Source organism: Sturnira hondurensis, unplaced genomic scaffold (assembly GCF_014824575.4).
Source record: "Sturnira hondurensis isolate 20B ecotype Veracruz unplaced genomic scaffold, ASM1482457v3 Scaffold0005667, whole genome shotgun sequence".
Lineage (NCBI taxonomy): Eukaryota > Metazoa > Chordata > Mammalia > Chiroptera > Phyllostomidae > Sturnira > Sturnira hondurensis.
The window spans coordinates 164,623-182,688 of NW_028078298.1; the positions used below are offsets into that span (position 1 = coordinate 164,623).

At 39.6% G+C, this 18,066-nt stretch overlaps 1 pseudogene; it reads left to right on the plus strand.

Moving 5' to 3' along the window:
- The first annotated feature begins 2,075 nt into the window (after positions 1–2,075).
- On the plus strand, positions 2,076–4,755 carry LOC118988059 (signal recognition particle receptor subunit alpha-like; annotated as a pseudogene).
- Positions 4,756–18,066: the final 13,311 nt, after the last annotated feature.

An 18,066-nucleotide genomic window follows, 5' to 3' on the forward strand; every position in this document is an offset into this window, starting at 1 on the left:
CATTCTCCCGCTAATCTGGTCTTCTTTCATTCTTTTCCAGGTAAATCAATAATATCACCATTCGTACAACTGATCAAACTAAAAATAAATACAAACCTTACTTTTACTTTATGTGTTACTACCCCAACAAGTAAATTTTTTGGCTTCATTTACACAATACATTTCAAATATGCGCTCTTTTCTTGATTTCCCCTTTAAGTACTAGCCCAAGTCACCATAATCTGTTGCCTGTTGCTCTACAATAGCTTCCTAGCAGGTCTTTCTCTTTTCACTCTTCCCCACAATAACATGTTTTCTCCCTACCATACAGATGGACTTTTATAAATATAAATTGGATCATGTCATTTTTCAACAAGTATGCACATAATCTTGCCCCTACCTACATTTCAGTTTATATTTGAGATTGAGCTCCTTCACACTCACTCCAGTCTAACCCCATTGACCACCTTGCTGTCCATCACACAGTCCAAAATTGTTCCTACTAGCCCATGATGTTCTTCTGTCAGACCTGCGGGGCTTACTACTTCTCATCATCCAGATCTCATCTTAAAAATCTTTTCAAAGAGGACATACAGATGGCCAATAAACATATGATAAGATGCTCAATATCATTAATCATCAGAGAAATGCAAATAAAACCACAATGAGATATCATCTCACATCTGTCAGAATGGCTGTCATCAATAAATCAACAAATAGCAAGTGCTGGCGAGGATGTGGAGAAAGGGGAATTCTTTTGCACTGTAGAAGGGAATGCAGATTTGTACTGCCACGGTGGAAAGCAGTGTGGAGATACCTCAAAAAATTAAAAATGAATCTATCTTTTGACCCAGCTATCCCACTTCTAGAAATATATCCAAAGGAATGCAAAACACCCATTTGAAAGAACATAAGCACCTTTATGTTTTTTGCAATATTATTTGCAATTGCCAAGATATGACAGCAGCCCAAGTGTCCATCAGTAGGTAAGTGGATTGATGCATGCACTGGCTCACGGTGCCCGAGGCATCATGGATGAGACATGAGACAAATTCACACGGACTACCAAGTCCTACGGAGGAAAAGGGATGGCATGGCTACTCTCTCAAGGAAAAAGCACGCTGACCCTTGCCTAGACAGACTTTTGTTGGGTTTAAATTGTGCAGGAACACAGGTACAGCTCATTAATCATTGCCAGGCAGTAAGGATCAAACACTAGATAGAATACAAAGAACTATTAGGGCTTATTCTGAGTCAGGGTTTATCAACTAAAAGGCTACAAAACTTTGGAAAACAAACTCATTTTCTGCTTGGGCCTTTATCATTTAACTAAGAGAATTCTTAGCAAAGCAGGCTTCACAGGATTTTACATATTGTTTCTCAGGCCTGATCACTCAGGAGCCCACCCTTTCCAGCACAAGGCTGCACTGCCCTCTGTTGTTGTTTAAGGCTTAGGTTAGGCAGAGGAGGCAAGATAGCCAAGAAATTAGGAGAAATGAGGACTCAGGCTTCATCAAAGCCTAGGGGTTAAGGTCCATTGCCCCCTTTCTCCATAGCCCCCAAGTCCTTCCCTGGGGCCTCCACATGATCATGCCTGTCTTAGATCATTCTCCCCTTGGGGAATCTTACCCATCATTGGCTAACGGATCAAGCATTGGGGGCCAGTTATGAAAAAAGGAGGAGAAGTGGCACTCCTGCCAGGGAAATAAGCTTTGTCTCCTTAGTGGCTTATGGTCCAAAGATCACTCACTCAGCCTTAGCCATGGGGGATTTACAGCTCCTAAAACCAGGCAGGGCAGCTCCCAACAGTGGATAAATCAACTATGGAACATTTACACAATGGAATACTACTTGACTGTAAAAAAAAATTAAAATTTTGCCATTTTCAGCAGTATGGATGGACCTGTAGAACATTATTCTAAGTGAACTAAGCCAGTCAGAGGAAGACAAATATGATTTCACTCATATGTGGAATCTAATGAACAAACTTAACTAACAAGGAAAATGGGGACAGACTCATAGTTAGAGAGTGGGATGACTGCTGGGAGTGGGAGAATTAGGGAGTGGAGGGTCTGAGCAAAAAGGAAAAAGGACTCATGGACATGGACAGCAGTGTGGTGCTTGATGCGGGGAGGGAGGTATAAGGGGACTAAAGGGTAATAGAAAAAATGCAATAAAGATTAAATTTAAAAAATGTTTAACTTCTTAGAGAGGTTATTGATTTAAGTGGCATGCATTCAAAACAAAAGACATTGTCTCACACTGTGTTTTATTTTCTTCACTGCACTTACCATTGTGTGAAACTCTCTTACATACACCTTATTTTGCTTGCTTTCTCTCTGTTTCCACCTGCCAAAGTGAAAACTCCACGAGAGGGTAGACTATGCTATGTATAAATATACCACAATCTCTACAACACAAGGTGAAAAGTTATACATGTGTTAATGCATATGTGTAACCCTGAAGAAATGGAGAAATATGCCATGTTTCTAAATGAAAATATTTAATAGTTTTATTTAAATACATTACTTTCATAAAATAACCTATACATTCAAAGTAATAACCATCAATATTATAGTGGCATTTTAAAAAGTGAACTTGACAAGCTGAGAAGTAGATAGGACATGAAATATCACGCAAATTATGAAATAGGGGAAAACAGAAGTTATTTTCTACCAGCTAAAGCTACAGTCATCAAAATACAGCAGAACAAGTCCTGTAATTGACAAATATGCCAATATGCATGTTGACGTTTAGTGCATAGTAGAGAAACATTTGAAGTTAATGGGAAAAAATGACTAACCATGATACTAGAAGAAATAGCTAGATTCCCAGTCCCAGCAGGGTTCCTTTCCTGCTGCCACCAAATTCAACTTCTTCACAATTTTCTCTAAGGGAAGGCTTGTGCTCTAGTGCTTCCAGGGTGTGAGTGACTCCTGGACTGGGCCTGTTAATGCATTGATTTGTTCTGTGCTGCTGCAGGAAAGGGAAGGCCACAACTCCTTCACTCATGATGCACTCACACTCAAGTATAAACTGGACAACTGGATTGAGCTGGTGTTTGTGGTTGGTTTCAGAAGATCCTAACACTGATGTGTATAGACAAATGGATAGATGATGTGCACTGGCTGTTTCAGGACAACTACTGCACAGAGATTCAACAGCAAAGTGACTCTGTTGAGTGGCACTTTTGACTTCCAAAATCACTTCCTGTGGCTCCTTCGTGAGTGAAGCAGAGAAGAGCAGTGAGGTTCAGGTTCCAACTACCATGAAGAAATAGGACAATTCTGAAAAGGCCAAGAAACATGTAAGATCCATGATTGAGGCATGGGGTGAAAAGCCCAAGGAAAAAACAAAGAATTAAAAAAAGAGAGATGGGGAACAGGAAGGAGAGTTTTGATGTCCCTTTGGATACCAGCAAAACAGTCCTTAAGGAGAAGTCAGTGGGAGCTGAAAATGGGATAGAACTTTCCAAAGATAAGCTGATATGGAGAAAGCAAGAGGAGTTTTTTGAGAAACATGGGAAAGGTATAGGTAAGTCTGACAAGTCCACAAAGTCAGATGCTCCAAAGGAGAAAAGTAAAGAAGCACCTTGGGTGTGAGCACTGGGTGGCTAGCTGTGCTCACCCATAGTCCACCCAAGGAAGACCCAAATTATAGCTCTCCTACCACCAATGGAGCCCCAGATGTTGCCCCACCTGAGAACATCAACTTGATTCAAGAGACTGGGCCTGGTGGGCAGCTTCAGGATCTGGACTGCAGCAGCTCAGATGATGAAGGGGCCACTTAAAACCCTACCAAACCTAGTGCTACCAAGGGCACTCTGGGTACCATGTTTGGGATGCTGAAGGGCCTTGTGGGTGCTAAGAGCTTGAGTTGGAAGGTATGGAATCTGTGCTGGACAAGCTGCATGATCATCTCATTGCTAAGAATATAGCAGCAGACATTGCTGTCCAGCTCTGTGAATCCATGGCCAGCAAGTTGGAAGGGAAGGTGATGGGGACATTCAGCATGGTGATTTCCACACTAAAACAGGCTCTACAAGAGTCCCTGGTACATATTCTGCAGCCACAGCATTGTATAGACATGACTCAGGATATCATGGATGCCCAGTGCCCTTATGTTGTGACCTTCTTTGGGGTTAATGGAGTGGGTAAGTCTACTAACCTTGCTAAGATTTTTCTGGCTGTTAGAGACTGGCTTCAGTGTCCTCATTGCCAACCGTGACACACCTGTGACACATTTCATGCTGGGGCTGTGGAGCATCTGCAGCTGTGGAGCAGCTGCACACACATTCCCAATGTTTGAGTGCCCTACATCACACCCCCCTCACCACCAAGAATCACAGTGGTTGCACCAAGCTTTGAGAAGGGCTATGGCAAAGATGTTGCTATTGCCTTTGCATTCAGTCAAGGATTTGATGCAGTGCTGGTGGACACATGGTCACATGCAACACAATACCCCTCTGATGACTGTCCTGGCTAAGCTCTTACAGCCAACACATTCAATTTGATGCAGTTTGTCCGGGAGGCCTTAGTGGGCAATGAGAATGTGGATCAGCTTGCCAAGTTCAACAAAGCCTTGGCTGACCATCCTATGCTTGGCTCATCAATGGCTTGATGGCATTGTCCTTACTAAATCTGATACCATTGATGATGATGGTGGCAATGGTGGGAGCTACTATTTCTATGACCTACATCACAGTGGGTTTGTGGGCACTGGCCAGATCTATGTCACCTGCATAGTCTCAAAGCCAAGGCTGTAATGGCTGCCTGACTGCCCCATGAAGGCTTAACGTGCTTTTGCCTAATACTACTTCCCCCAAAGTCCCTGTTCCATCAGGAATGTGTGAGCAACTTGTCTTCAGTGTAGTATAAAGGCAGAGTTAGGGGAGCTCCTGGGGCATGCAACTCCTCTTAACCCCACTCCCATTCAGCCTCTACAAGGAGGGCCTAATTATGTTACAATTACTGTTCATCCACCCCCAACCATGGTTCTTCCCTTCCTACTCAGGTCCTACCCTCCTTCCTACTCAGGCCTCCTACTAAGCTGCCTCCAGATTACAGCTTTGATCAATACAACTTTGCTAGCACTTTCCTAGTATGGTGAAAAGGACACCTGAGCATAGTATAGTAAGCATCCTGTCTTATTAAAGTTTTAATTTATTTATAAGAGAGAGGGGAAGGGAGGAAGAGGGAGAGGAACACCGATGTGTGGTTGCCTCTCACACTCCCTACTGGGGACCTGTCCCACAACCCAGGCACGTGCCCTGACTGGGAATCAAACCAGCGACCCTTTGCTTCACAGGCCAGTGCTCAATCCACTGAGTCACATGAGCCAGGGCAATTGCTGTTAATTCTGATGATGACCTCATCCTCATTGTTTCCACAAAGCATCAGCTAGGACAGAAGAATTTGTTACAGATGAGAGAAAAATTAGTCTCCTCTTCCCTCAGAGAGAAGAGAAGCTGAGCTGAGGTGTTTCACTGGGCTTCTCAGCCCTCCTGCCCTTTCCCACGCCCAAAACCCAGATATAAGCTTTGCATGTTTCCCTGGCTGGAAGAAAACCACCTATCAGAGTGGTATCAAGGTGTCTCCTCTCAATTCTTCAAACTGAGGGACCCTGACTTTTTTGCCTCCTCCCTACAGTGCCTGATAGACACGTGCTCCATTGAAGAATACAAACCTCTTATTGAGACTTGCCCGGTAGCTTGGTATTACAGATATACTATTAGTGCAATAACAGGAAGGCTGTCTGCCCAGAGAAAAGCATAATTTAATATAAGAAAATAAACTTTATAAATAAAATAAATAAATGGCTAAATATTTAGGGGGGGAAGTATCATACTAACTCACATATATAAATTTTCCTAAAATAAATTTCAGATATTTTTAATTACCTTTTATTGATTATGCTATTATAGTTGTCCTGACTTTCCCCCTTTGCCCATTCCACTGAGCACCCCCCATTACCTCAAGCAATCCTCCCACCATTTATTCTTCCCCGTCATCTCCCCCATTCTCCCCTCCACCACCCATCTGGCAACCTTCCAGGAACTAACTTTTTTTTTTTTTAGTACATTTGCCATATTACAGTTTTTCCAGTTTTTTCTCGCTTACCCCCACTCCATCCTGTATCCCCCAATCCTCCAGCATTCCCCACCATTTAGTTCATATCCATGGGTTGTGCATATAAGCTCTTTGTTCTCTGTTTTCTATACAATCCTTTACCTCTACCCATTTATTTTATGCCTACCAATTATGCTTCTTGTTCCCTGTGCCTTCCCCCCCAATTCTTCCCATCCCCCTCCCCACTGAAAACCCTTTGTGTGATGTCCATTTCTCTGATTCTAGTTGTTTGCTTAGTTTTTATTTTCATTTTTTTAGGTTCAGTTATTGACAGTTGTGAGTTTATTGTCATTTTACTGTTAATAGTTTTTGATCTTCTATTTCTTGGGTAAGTCCCTTTATCATTTTATGTAATAAGGGCTTGGTAATGATGAACTCCTCTAACTTGACCTTACCTGGGAAGCACTTTATCTGCCTTTCCATTCTAAATGAAAGCTTTGCTGGATAGAGGAATCTTGGATGTACGTTCTTGCCTTTAATAACTTCAAATACTTCTTTCCAGCATCTTCTTGCCTGTAAAGTTTTTGGGAAATCAGTCGATAGTCTTACAGGCACTCCTTTGTAGGTAACTCTCTCCTTTCCTTGTGCTGCTTTTAAGATTCTCTCTTTATCTTTAATCTTGGGTAACTTAATGATAATGTGTCTTGGTGTGTTCCTCTTTGGGTCCAATTTCTTTGGGACTCTCTGGGCTTCCTGGGCTTCCTGGAGATCTGTTTCCTTCATCAGAGTGGGAAAGTTTTTCTTCATTATTCATTCAAATAAGTTTTCGCCTCCTTGCTCTCGTTCTCCTTCTGGCACCCCTGTAATTCTGATGTTAGAGTGTTTAAAGTTGTCCCAGATAGCTTCTCAGCCTTTTGGCTAAGATCAAGTGTAAAGTTGTCCCAGAGTTTCCTAAGCCTCTCATTGTTTTGAATTCTTGTTTCTTCATTTTTTTCTGTTTGGTTGTTTTTTTTATTCCTTCTGATCCACTCCATTGATTTGATTCCCAGATTCCTTCCCATCACTGTTGGTTCCTTTATATTTTGCTTTATTTCTCTTTGGGTAGCCTTAATTTGTTTCTTCTTTTTGCAAAGCTCAATTAGTTCTGTGAGCATCCTGATCACAAGTGTTTTGAACTTCACATCAAATAGGTTGGCTATCTCCTCATCACTTAGCTCCTTTTCTGGAGTTTTGATTTGTTCTTACATTTAGGCCATATTTTTTGTCTGAGTGCACCTATTATATAGTAAGGGGCAAAGCCTTAGGTATTTGCCAGGGTGGGGCAACCCACATTAGTGGCACTGGATGTGGGGGAGGGGTCAGAAAGGGAACAATGAAGCTCTCTTGCTCCACTCTAGCCCCACTTTCCAATGAACTCTCTCGTGTGAGACTGGGAGTTTCTTCTGCTGTGACAACCCCTGCAGTAGTTTACAGCTACCTTTGAGTCTTTAGTTTCCTGTTGAGCCAGTCCTGCCTTGCCCCCGCAGTCCGCCAGTCTGCCACCTTGTGGCAAGTCCTCTCATCCAGCCCCTCCTTGCCTGTGTGGTCTGCTGCATTGCCAGGCGTCCTCTCCACTCAGCTGCCAGTCTCAGTCCCACCTACGAGTCTGAGTGAGTATTTCTTTAATTCCTTGGTTGTCAGAATTCCATGCAGTTTGATTTTCTGGCACTTCTGGTTATTTATTGTTTTTAGATTGGTTGCTATCCTTCTTTTGGTTGTGCCAGGAAGTGAGGCATTGGCCCACTGCAGAGCCAGAGTTGAGTAGTTGCGATTAGGGACTGTATGGCCACAAAGCTTAAACTATTTATTATCTTGCCCTTGAAAAGAAGTTTGCTGAGCCCCATGTTACAGCAATTAGTATTACCTTATATAAAAGAAAACTAGAACTAGATCTAGAAGATAACATAGGAAAATATTTATTACATTAGGGGTGAGGAAAACCTCTCAGTAAAAAGAAAACTCTATATATCCCTCTTTGCTTATTCTTCAGCTTCCTGACTCTTACCACCCTACACACCTTTGCTCTATTAGGCCTATCGTCTTCTGATTTTCAACTTATAAGTCACCTCTGAATGCATTCTGTGTGCTTCCTAAAAGTCTATAACTGCCATTCTGTTAATTCTGCTGTAATAATCTTTGTAAAGGTCAATAATGACTGCATTGACAAATTTAATTGCCTTTTATAACTATGTAAAATTCTGAGACATTTGAGAAATCTTTCCTGGAAGCCTTTTTCTTTCACCACTTCTGACACACCTTTATTCAATTCTCCTTTATTTCTCTGAGTCTTGCTCCTCCAGGCTTGATTAGCTACTCTTCAACCACCATGGAAATGCTGGTAACTCCGTTTCTGTCTTGGATTCTTTTCCACTGTCTTTCTCCAAAATCATGTCTTATCCAGGAATGTACTTGAGAATTACCTTTGGATGTTTTTACAAAACATGTATATTGCCTCCTTCTTTGCCACACTTATGGTCTGAATTAGGACCAAGCACTTAGGGGCATTTTAGTAGAACTCCTTCAAGATTATAATGCATGCCCTTGCTTACATGGTTACAAATTTTGGCATACATCCTTAGATGTATGTCAAAACTTACTTGCATTTATTTGGAGTAAACTTTTAAATCTATTTCTCCAGTCAACATCTCTCTCTAAACTCTCGTTTTATTCATTTATTCAAAATACTATTTCTTGAGTTCCAACAGTGCTGGCATTTACTACAAGTGGCAATACAAATATCAACAAAACAGTCACAATCTTTACTTCCATAGAATTACAGTTTAAGGGACAAGTCAGACATTAAGCAACTAATTACATAATTTGTTTATATAAAAGCCATTCCATTGCCTAAAAAGCAGTATAAAATTTTGTGCTTAAGAATCATCTGGGACTTGCTACAAATGTAGATTCCTAAGATCAACTGACCTATTCCATCTTGTATTGAGAAATATTTTCAACAAAGCAATCCAGGAATCATTTCAAGTCACGATGTGCAAAACTACAGTCTACGTCATAAATGCTTTAATGCAGGATAAAAGTGTTCCATCCCTTTTTTTCTTGATTTTTTCTCATTTCCGTCATTGTTCCATAAATTTCTCAATCTTCAGCACTTTCAGAATTACATGCTGGGCAAATTCATTAGCACTGAATTCAAATCATTTCTCAATCTAGACTCTTTGAGGTACTTTTCAGGGTTTTTAAATTTTTTAAACAATTTTTTTGTTTTCAATTACAATTGATGTACATTATACATTCAGATGTATAATCCAATGATTAGCATTTATATGCCTTACAAACTGACCACCCCAATAAACCCAGTACCTACCTGACACCATATATAGTAATTACAATATTATTAACTATATTCTCTATGCTGTACTTTACATACCCATGACTATTCTGTAACTACCAATTTGTACTTAATCCCTTCACCTTTTTCACCCATCTCTTTTACCCCACTTTGCATCTAGTAACTGTTAAAATGTTCTCTGCATTTTTCTGTTCTACTGGTTTATTTTTTAAATTCTGTACATTAGTGAAACCATACAGTATTTGTCTTTATCTGACTTATTTCACTCAGCACAATACTCTCTAGGTTTATCCATATGGTTCCAGATTTCAGGATCTCATTCTTTTTTATGGTTAAGTCATATTCCATTGTATATATATACCACCTCTTCTTTATCCATTTATATTGATGGGCACTTAGGTTGCTTCCATATCTTGTTTATCATAAATAATGCTGCAATGAACATATGGATGCATATGCATTTTCAATTTAGTATTTTGGGTTTCTTCAAATAAATACCCAAAAGTGGAATCACTAGGTCCTTTTTGGATCTTTGTTATATAACCTTTGTTTTAAATTCTATTTTGTCTGGTTGTTTGTTTCTATTTGCGTGAAATATCTTTTTCTATTCACTTTCAGTCTGTGTGTCTCTTTCAAGCTGAACTGAGTCTCTTGTAGACAGCATATATAAAGACCTTGTTTTGTTATCCATTCAGCCAGTGTATGTCTTTTGATTGGAGCATTTAATTCATTTGCATTTGAAGTAATTTTTAATAAATATGTATTTATTACCATTTATTTTTATCTTTTTCTTCTAATAATTAGAGAAGATCCTTTAATCGTATTACAAAACTTCTTGTAATACTGCTTCCATGGTCATGAACTCCTTTAGCTTTTTCTTGACTGGGAAGCTGTTTATCCTTTAATCCTAAATAATAACTGTGTTAAGTAATCTTGTTTGTAGGTCCTTGCTTTTCATTACTTTGAATATTTTGTGCCAATCCCTTCCCACCTACAGAGTTTCTGTGAGAAATCACCTGTCAGTCTGATGGGAGCTTTTTTGTAACTGACTGCTCTTCTCTTGCTGCTTTTAAGAGTCTTTCTTTGTCTTCAACCTTTGGCATTCTAATTATGATGTGTCTTGGTGTGGGCCTTTTCAGTTCATCTTGTTTGTGTCTCTGCACTTCCTAGACTTGTATGTCTGTTTCCTTCACCAGGTTAAGAAAGTTTTCCATTATTATTTTTTTAAATAGGTTTTCAATTCATTGCTCTCTCTTCCCCTTCTGGCACCCCTATGATGTAAATTTTGTCCCAGAGGTCNCCCCTCTGCCCTTCACACTCCCTCCCATCCACATTGCCCCCCATTTAGTTCATGTCCATGGATCACACATATACATTCTTTGGCTTCTACATTTCCTATACTATTCTTAACCTCCCCCTATTTTCTATCTACCATTTATGCTATTTATTCTCTGTACCTTTTCCCCTTCCCTCCTGCTCCAACTCCTATTGATGACCTTCCATGTGATCTCCATTTCTGTGGTTCTGTTCCTACTGTAGTTGTTTGCTTAGTTTGCTTTTGTTTTTGGTTTAGATGTGGTTGTTAATAACTATGAGTGTGCTGTCATTCTATTGTTTATACTTTTTATCTTCTTTTTCTTAAATAAATCCCTTTAACATTTCATATAATAAAGTCTTGGTGATGATGAACTCCTTTAGCTTGACCTTATCTAAGAAGCACATTGTCTCCCCTTCCATTCTAAATGAAAGCTTTGCTGGATAGAGCAATCTTGGATGGAGGTCCTTGCCTTTTATAACTTGGAATACTTCTTTCCATCCCCTTCTTGTTTGTAAGGTCTCTTTTGAGAAATCAGCTGACAGTCTTATGGGGACTCCTTTGTAGGCAATTGTCTCCTTTTCTCTTGCTGCTTCTGAGAATTTCTCCTCCATTTTAATCTTGCGTAATGTAATTATAATGTGCCGTGGTGTGTTCCTCCTTGGGTCCACCTTCTTTGGGCCTCTCTGAGCTTCCTGGACTTCCTGGAAGTTTATTTCCTTTGCCAGATTGGGGAAGTTCTTCATTATTTGCTCAAATAAGTTTTCAATTTCTTGCTCTTCCTCTTCTCCTTCTGGAACCCCTATAATTCGGATGTTGGAATGTTTAAAGATATCCTGGAGGTTCCTAAGCTTCTCCTCATTTTTTTGAGTTCTTATTTCTTTATTCTTTTTTGGTTGAGTGTTTCTTTCTTCTAGTCCACTCCATTGATTTGAGTTCCACTTTGATTCCCATCACTATTTGTTCCCCTCACTATTTGTTCCCTGTACGTTTTTCTTTCTTTCACTTAGCATATCCTTCATTTTTTCATCTAATTTGCGATCTAATTCAACCAATTCTATTAGCATCCTGATTACCAGTGTTTTTAACTGTGTGTCTGATAGGTTGGCTATCTCTTTGTCACTTAGTTGTATTTTTTATGGAGCTTTGATCTGTCCTTTCATTTGGGCCATTTTCCCCCCTGGTGGGCCTTCTACATAGTTAGGAGCAGAGCCTTAGGTGTTCACCAGGATGGGGTATCCTAGTCACCACCTTGTGATGCTATATGTGGGGGAGGGATCCGAGAGGGAACAATGGCACTGGCTTTGCTCTCTGCCAGTTTTCAGTCACTTCTCCCACTTCCCACAAGCAAAGTGGGCCCTTCTCATGTTGATTTCCATGTGGGTGGATTTGTGTATGTTCTAGGACCCTGTGGATCTCTTCAACAAACTGTCCTATGAGGCTGGGAGTTTCTCCCGCTGCCACCTCGACTCCTGCAGGTGTTTTCAATGTGTGGTGTGAGTCTTTATTTTCCAGTACTGGAGCTCTGGGCCACTCAGTCTCTGTCCCCAATAGTTTCTCCCAGTGTATATGCACATAAATGTGGGACCACCAACTCCGCTAGCTGCTGCCTTGCCGGCCACCTTGCATGCCCCCCTCCCGCCAACTACCTCCTTGGCTAGAGTCCTCTCCACTTGCCTGTGGGTTTCCGTCCCTCCTCCTGGACTAAATCAATGTTTCTTCTTTAACTCTTTGGTTGTCAGACTTCCATACAGTTTGATTTTCTGTCCGTTCTGGTTGTTTTTTGTTTTTAAATCATTGTTGTCCTTCTTTTGGTTTTGCAAGGAGGCACAGTATGTCTACGTATGCCTCCATCTTGGCCAAAGTCTAGAGATACCTAGATTTTACACTTTTGACCTTTAGAACTATGAATTTCTACTGTTTTGAGCCACAACATTTGTGATAATTTGTTATGGCAGCCCTAGGAAACTACTACAAGTTCCTACTATTATGGGAGGACCTCCATCCTTCTTGCCAACACAGTAAAGAATTACAGATTAGCAAGCCTATTAGCATGCAAGCAAAGTTTAGTAGTGCTAAGTCCTAATGGGAGAGCAAAAGCAGGGTGGCAAAACCAGGGATGGCAAGAGAAGGGTGGCCAGAGGACAGGTGGCCAAAAGAGAGAGGGCAGGCCAGGGCCCCCCATGTGGCAAAAGAGCCAATAGCCAAGAGAGTGGCCAGGGTCAGGTGGCCAGAGGCCTCCTGGTCAGGGACCCCCTGTGTGACAAAATGACTGAGAGTCCTTTCTAATGAGGACTTATGTAGTTGGCGGGATGGAGGTGTAGGAGTTACTTACTATTGACGGGTAAAGGTGGTGCCAGCTTTCCTCTGGGTAGATGTGACTACCCAAATGTAGGTATGTGTGGGGGTCTATTAGCCCAAGTCCTTATCTTGCACCAGTCTCCATTTGTCCATTTTGCATATGTGACAGGAGGCAGGCACTTACACCAAAGTTGTTTTAAGGGCTTTTTCTTTGGGCACTGTGGACCTCCTCCCCTTCCCCTCTTCTGGGCCTTGGGAGAAATACACAGCCTCAAGGTTTTCCTTTTGCTAGCTAGTGGAGATGATGCACATAGACTTTCAAGGGCTCCCCCTCTACTGCATTGTAGTTTTGCTTGTTGTTCACAATTGGAGCCTCATCAAACAGCCTCAGGACTACTGGGTCAATGGGTAAGACATGTCTTCATTTGGTTTTAGCCTCCTGTACTAAGTTCCTTGTTAGATTGCAGTGGTGAGGGACCTGCCTTTATTTCCCTTCTGGTCTCTCATTCCTAGCTACTATGTCACATTCTTTCCTCAAAGAATACGAACACAAATCTTGGAGACTTTGGGCTCAGGACTGCTAGATCAATGAATGGGTAAGACACGTCTCCCTCTTCCTCCCTGCCTTGGTTTGCTGTCTATCCTACCAAACACTAACACTTTGGCCTCCGCCTATTTCTGTGATCTCATTTCTCCCCACTCTCCCTGTCAGCCTCCAAACACTCTCTGACCTTGTTCTGTCCTGATCCTCAGAAAACTCATTCCCATCCAAACCATTTAGATTCTGTTCTCTCTGCCTGAACCCTCTTTCCCCAAATCTCTCCCTGGTTGGTCCCTTCTTTTCAACTTTCTTGTCACAGGATGAACATTAATTTCTCTAAGATGTCAGATTTCTCCTTAAACTAACACATCCTCCTCCTAGAAATGCCTTCCCTGACCACCTGCTTAAAAATGCAACCTGCCTTCCCTTGTTTTCTCATAGCACTTAATCATCAGACATATTATGTGTTTGTTTACTCATTTATTTATATCACCTTCCTCTGAAATATAAGTCTATGGAGATAGGAGTTTTGAACTTCATTCATTTCCATATGCATTCAGCATCTACAAGAGTTCTCAATAAATATTTAGTTAATCAATTAGATATTCCTTTAATAGATGAACTCAAATTATGCTACTGAAATCAATGTCATATGAGTAGACCGAGTACAAAGTTACAGTCATACAACTTGTGCCATAAATAAAGCTTATTTTCTTCAAAAACTGAATGACTATGCTTTAGAAAACATGGGTAGTTCCCAGAATGTGGTGACTTCATCAGTTTACTAGTTTCTCACTTGATGTTACCTAAGTGCTGCACAGTCATTGATACAGCCTGGCGTCCAGTCAGAGGCTAGTGTTTTCACTTAAAAATTATGTCAGTATCTGTGCTTCCTACTCTGTTTGGTAAGAAAAATTCAGTTATATTGTTTTTATAAAAACCAAAGATCATTCCAATTATGTGATATGACTTCCTTGTTACTTACTGACAAGGGAAGAAGACGTGGAAGGTGAGCTTTTAGATGGTCATGATGAGGCAGGATAGATAGATGTCAGGAGAACTTCTGACAGGTGAGAAAAGGGGAAACTGACACAGATGGTTAGACAAATAGGGCCAAACAATTCAAGCTATTTACACCTATCTAGTGACTCACAAACCTTGTCTTCCCCAATCAAGGACACTAGAGAGCAAATGGTTTACATCTCTCCTCCCTAACCAGAGAATAAATAGCTTACATCACCCTGGTCAGGGAGATAGATAACAGAAACCCACTTAGTGCCATTAGTGTTAGCCAAACCCAAGGACACACGCATCAGGGGAAAAAATAACAAAACATCCAGGAACCAAACGAATGGAAGATAGAAGTAAAACTGACCAGAAAATGACCCTGATCCCCTATATGTTTGCTCATTTTGGTATATCTGCATATTAAAGGACACACTTGGAAAGCTGATGAATATCCTGCTGGAACCCTCCCCTGAGACATTTTTTGGGGTTCCCACTCACAAAAGAGAGTTGTTTGTTTGTTTGTTTGTTTTTAAGTTGCTTCTTTCAACATATTTTTTATTTAATTATTGTTCAAGTACAGTTTTCTGTCCTTTACTCCCATCCCAGCCCACCGCCCCCCACCCCTGTGCTCCCCACCTTCCTCCCATTTCCACCCCCCTTAGTTGTTGTCCATGTGTCCTTCATACTAGTTCCTGTAAATCCTTCCCCCTTTTCCCCTGATATTCCCTCCCCTCTCCCCTCTGGTCAATGTCTCCCTGTTCTTTCAAGACAAAGGAACCAGCAGTCATTCTCAGGAGCATAACCAGGCCTCTTCTTTCTCAGGTGTAAATTTTCCCTTGAAATCGAAGGCTCCCCATGAAACTTGCGACCAAAGCAGAGTTGCAGACAAAGTTGTCACCTATACTCTTTTTTCTACTTTTCTGCATTTTTAAAAACTTTTAAGAATAAAATATTTTAGGGCCTGTGAACCAAAGAATCACGGTTCGATTCCCAGTCAGGGCACATGCCTGGGTTGCAAGCCAGTTCCCAGCAGGGAATACACGAGAGGCAACCACACATTGATCTTTCTCTCCCTCTCTTCTTCCCTTCCCCTCTAAAGATTAAATAAATAAAATTTTAAAAAGAGTAAATATTTTAAATATTAACATAAAGACATATGAAAACAAAATCTATAACAATAAAAGGAGAAAGGGTAATGTTATAGAAACAATAAAATAGCTCTCTCAGAAATCCAGTTGGTCAAGTAAAATAAAAAATTAGTAGGGACAGAGAGGATTTTTCTAACAAATGCTCTAATGGCTACATAGAAAACTTTATCAGGTTATTTAGACCAGAAAAATAATGTCAGGTTATAATATAGATGGTAGTTAAATTATAATTATAATGACCTCAAGACAGCTTAACTAAATTTAAAGAGCATTTAAAAAAATTTTTAAATGATTATTGTATTTTCCCATTATCATTTATCCCCCACACACTCTTCCTCCTCCATCTACCACCCTCTTGCAATCACCACACTATTTTCTGTGTCCATCTTTTTATTTCCTTTTTGCTATAATGAAAAAGAATTTTAAGACTAAAACTAGTCTTATAAGATTTTAAAATAGCAATAACTGTTCATTAATGACTAATTAAGGTTTTTAAGCATATATACATACTTTATAACACTATTTTTTACAAAAAGACTAGAAAATTCTTTCATTGACATAAGACATATGATTCAAGGTAAAGCATATCTATTACTTCTAGTGTCTTCGTGAGTCATGATCCATAGTAGTACTTTTTGACTAAAGAAAAATGGTACATATCATTAGGAACATACAATGTTTAGGCTAAAAGTAGTGAAGGACAGGAGAATATACAATAGGTTTAGATAAATTGGAAGCTACCAGTTTGTAAATTATCTTAATCTATACAAAACCAAATTAAGGCCACTTTATCTGGCTTACATAAGAACTTAATACAAAGTGAAAAGACATGTAGTTATAAGACAAATGAAATCAAAACAAAGAAATTATGGTATGTAAATCAATAACCCAGTTAAACCTTATGAAATGTGTTTTCCAAAGTGTTGGGATAAATTAATATGTCTATTATCTTTAAACTCTTGGCAAGCCATATTCTTTCATTGATTCATCCAGTATTGTTGCTGAGCCAGACAGAATCCATCTCTCATCTATCATTTTATAATGCCTGAAGGAAAGCATACTGCTTCTTAGGACATTGCATCACCTTTTCAAACTAAAATAAAAACAAATGAGAAGCAGGATCTTCTGGGAAACCTGGGAAAATCCTACACATTCTAGCTAAGTACTATCCAGGAACAAGTATTTGGTCTCTTTACCTAAAAAGGAACAGGCATTAATGTATTGCCACTAGCTTTGCTTAGGGTCCAGCCTCTGACTATTGTATCCAAAAAAGAAATTACGTATCTAGAAATCTCAACAAAGGAAAAGAATGAAAGTATAAAATTTTATATATATTGTTATATGTATAAACATACATGATTTCATGTTTTATCTCCTTTCTTGTGTTGGAACTTTTCAATTCTATGTATACATTATATTATATATAAATATAGAGAGAGACATATATATATATATATAAACAAATACACATAATGTTTTTTCTTTTTTACCATGATAAATCATGCATAAAGAAGACTGCAGAGAAGTTTATCTCTAATATTTTCCTATATTTTAAAAAAATAATTAAAATGAGATATCAACAAAGTCCATTGATTATAAAAGGAACCAGTCCTCTAACCCTTATGGAAGCGATAAACAGGCTATAGGTATGAAGTCAACTTTCTGTGTTCTCTTGGACAGAGAGGACTTTTAAAACAAAACAAAATCAAATTGAAATCTCACAAATAGATCTCTTAAAAACTAGTTGGATAATAAGTGATATGTCTTAATAAAATCTTCATTAAGGAATAAATTATTTTTTACCTCTTAGCAATATACAAAGGAGAACCCAAAGAAACCTGGAATTTATTTGTAAAAAAATTGTGTATTTAGGTTGACCCGTTTTAACTTCAGAGACCTTCAAAGTACTCTCCGTTTTTTGCAACACACCTATTTAGGTGTTTTTTCCACTGCTCTAAACAGCTTTTAAACTCATTGATTTCAAGGCCTTTTAGTACTTTTGACATTCTTAGTTTCACCACTTCCACATCCAGGGAAACAAAAGAAGAGATGTCAGAGTGGCATCAGGTGAATAGGGAGGGTGGGTACAAGGGTCAAGCCATTTTAAGTCAAGAAATGAATACTCAGCATGGTGTGGGCAGGTACATTCACAAATCACCCATCACGAAATGAACATGTGTTGAAAGAGTCTTCAAAAAAATTCATGTAGCCTCTCACAACAATGCCAGCTGGTACACTGATACAGATTGGTTCCTAGAATTCTCACCTAGTGGGGGAAACCTGTATGACAAGGGACTTTCACTCTAGAGATAATTCTGTTTTGGGGTTTTGTTTTGTTTTGTTTTGTTTTGTTTTGG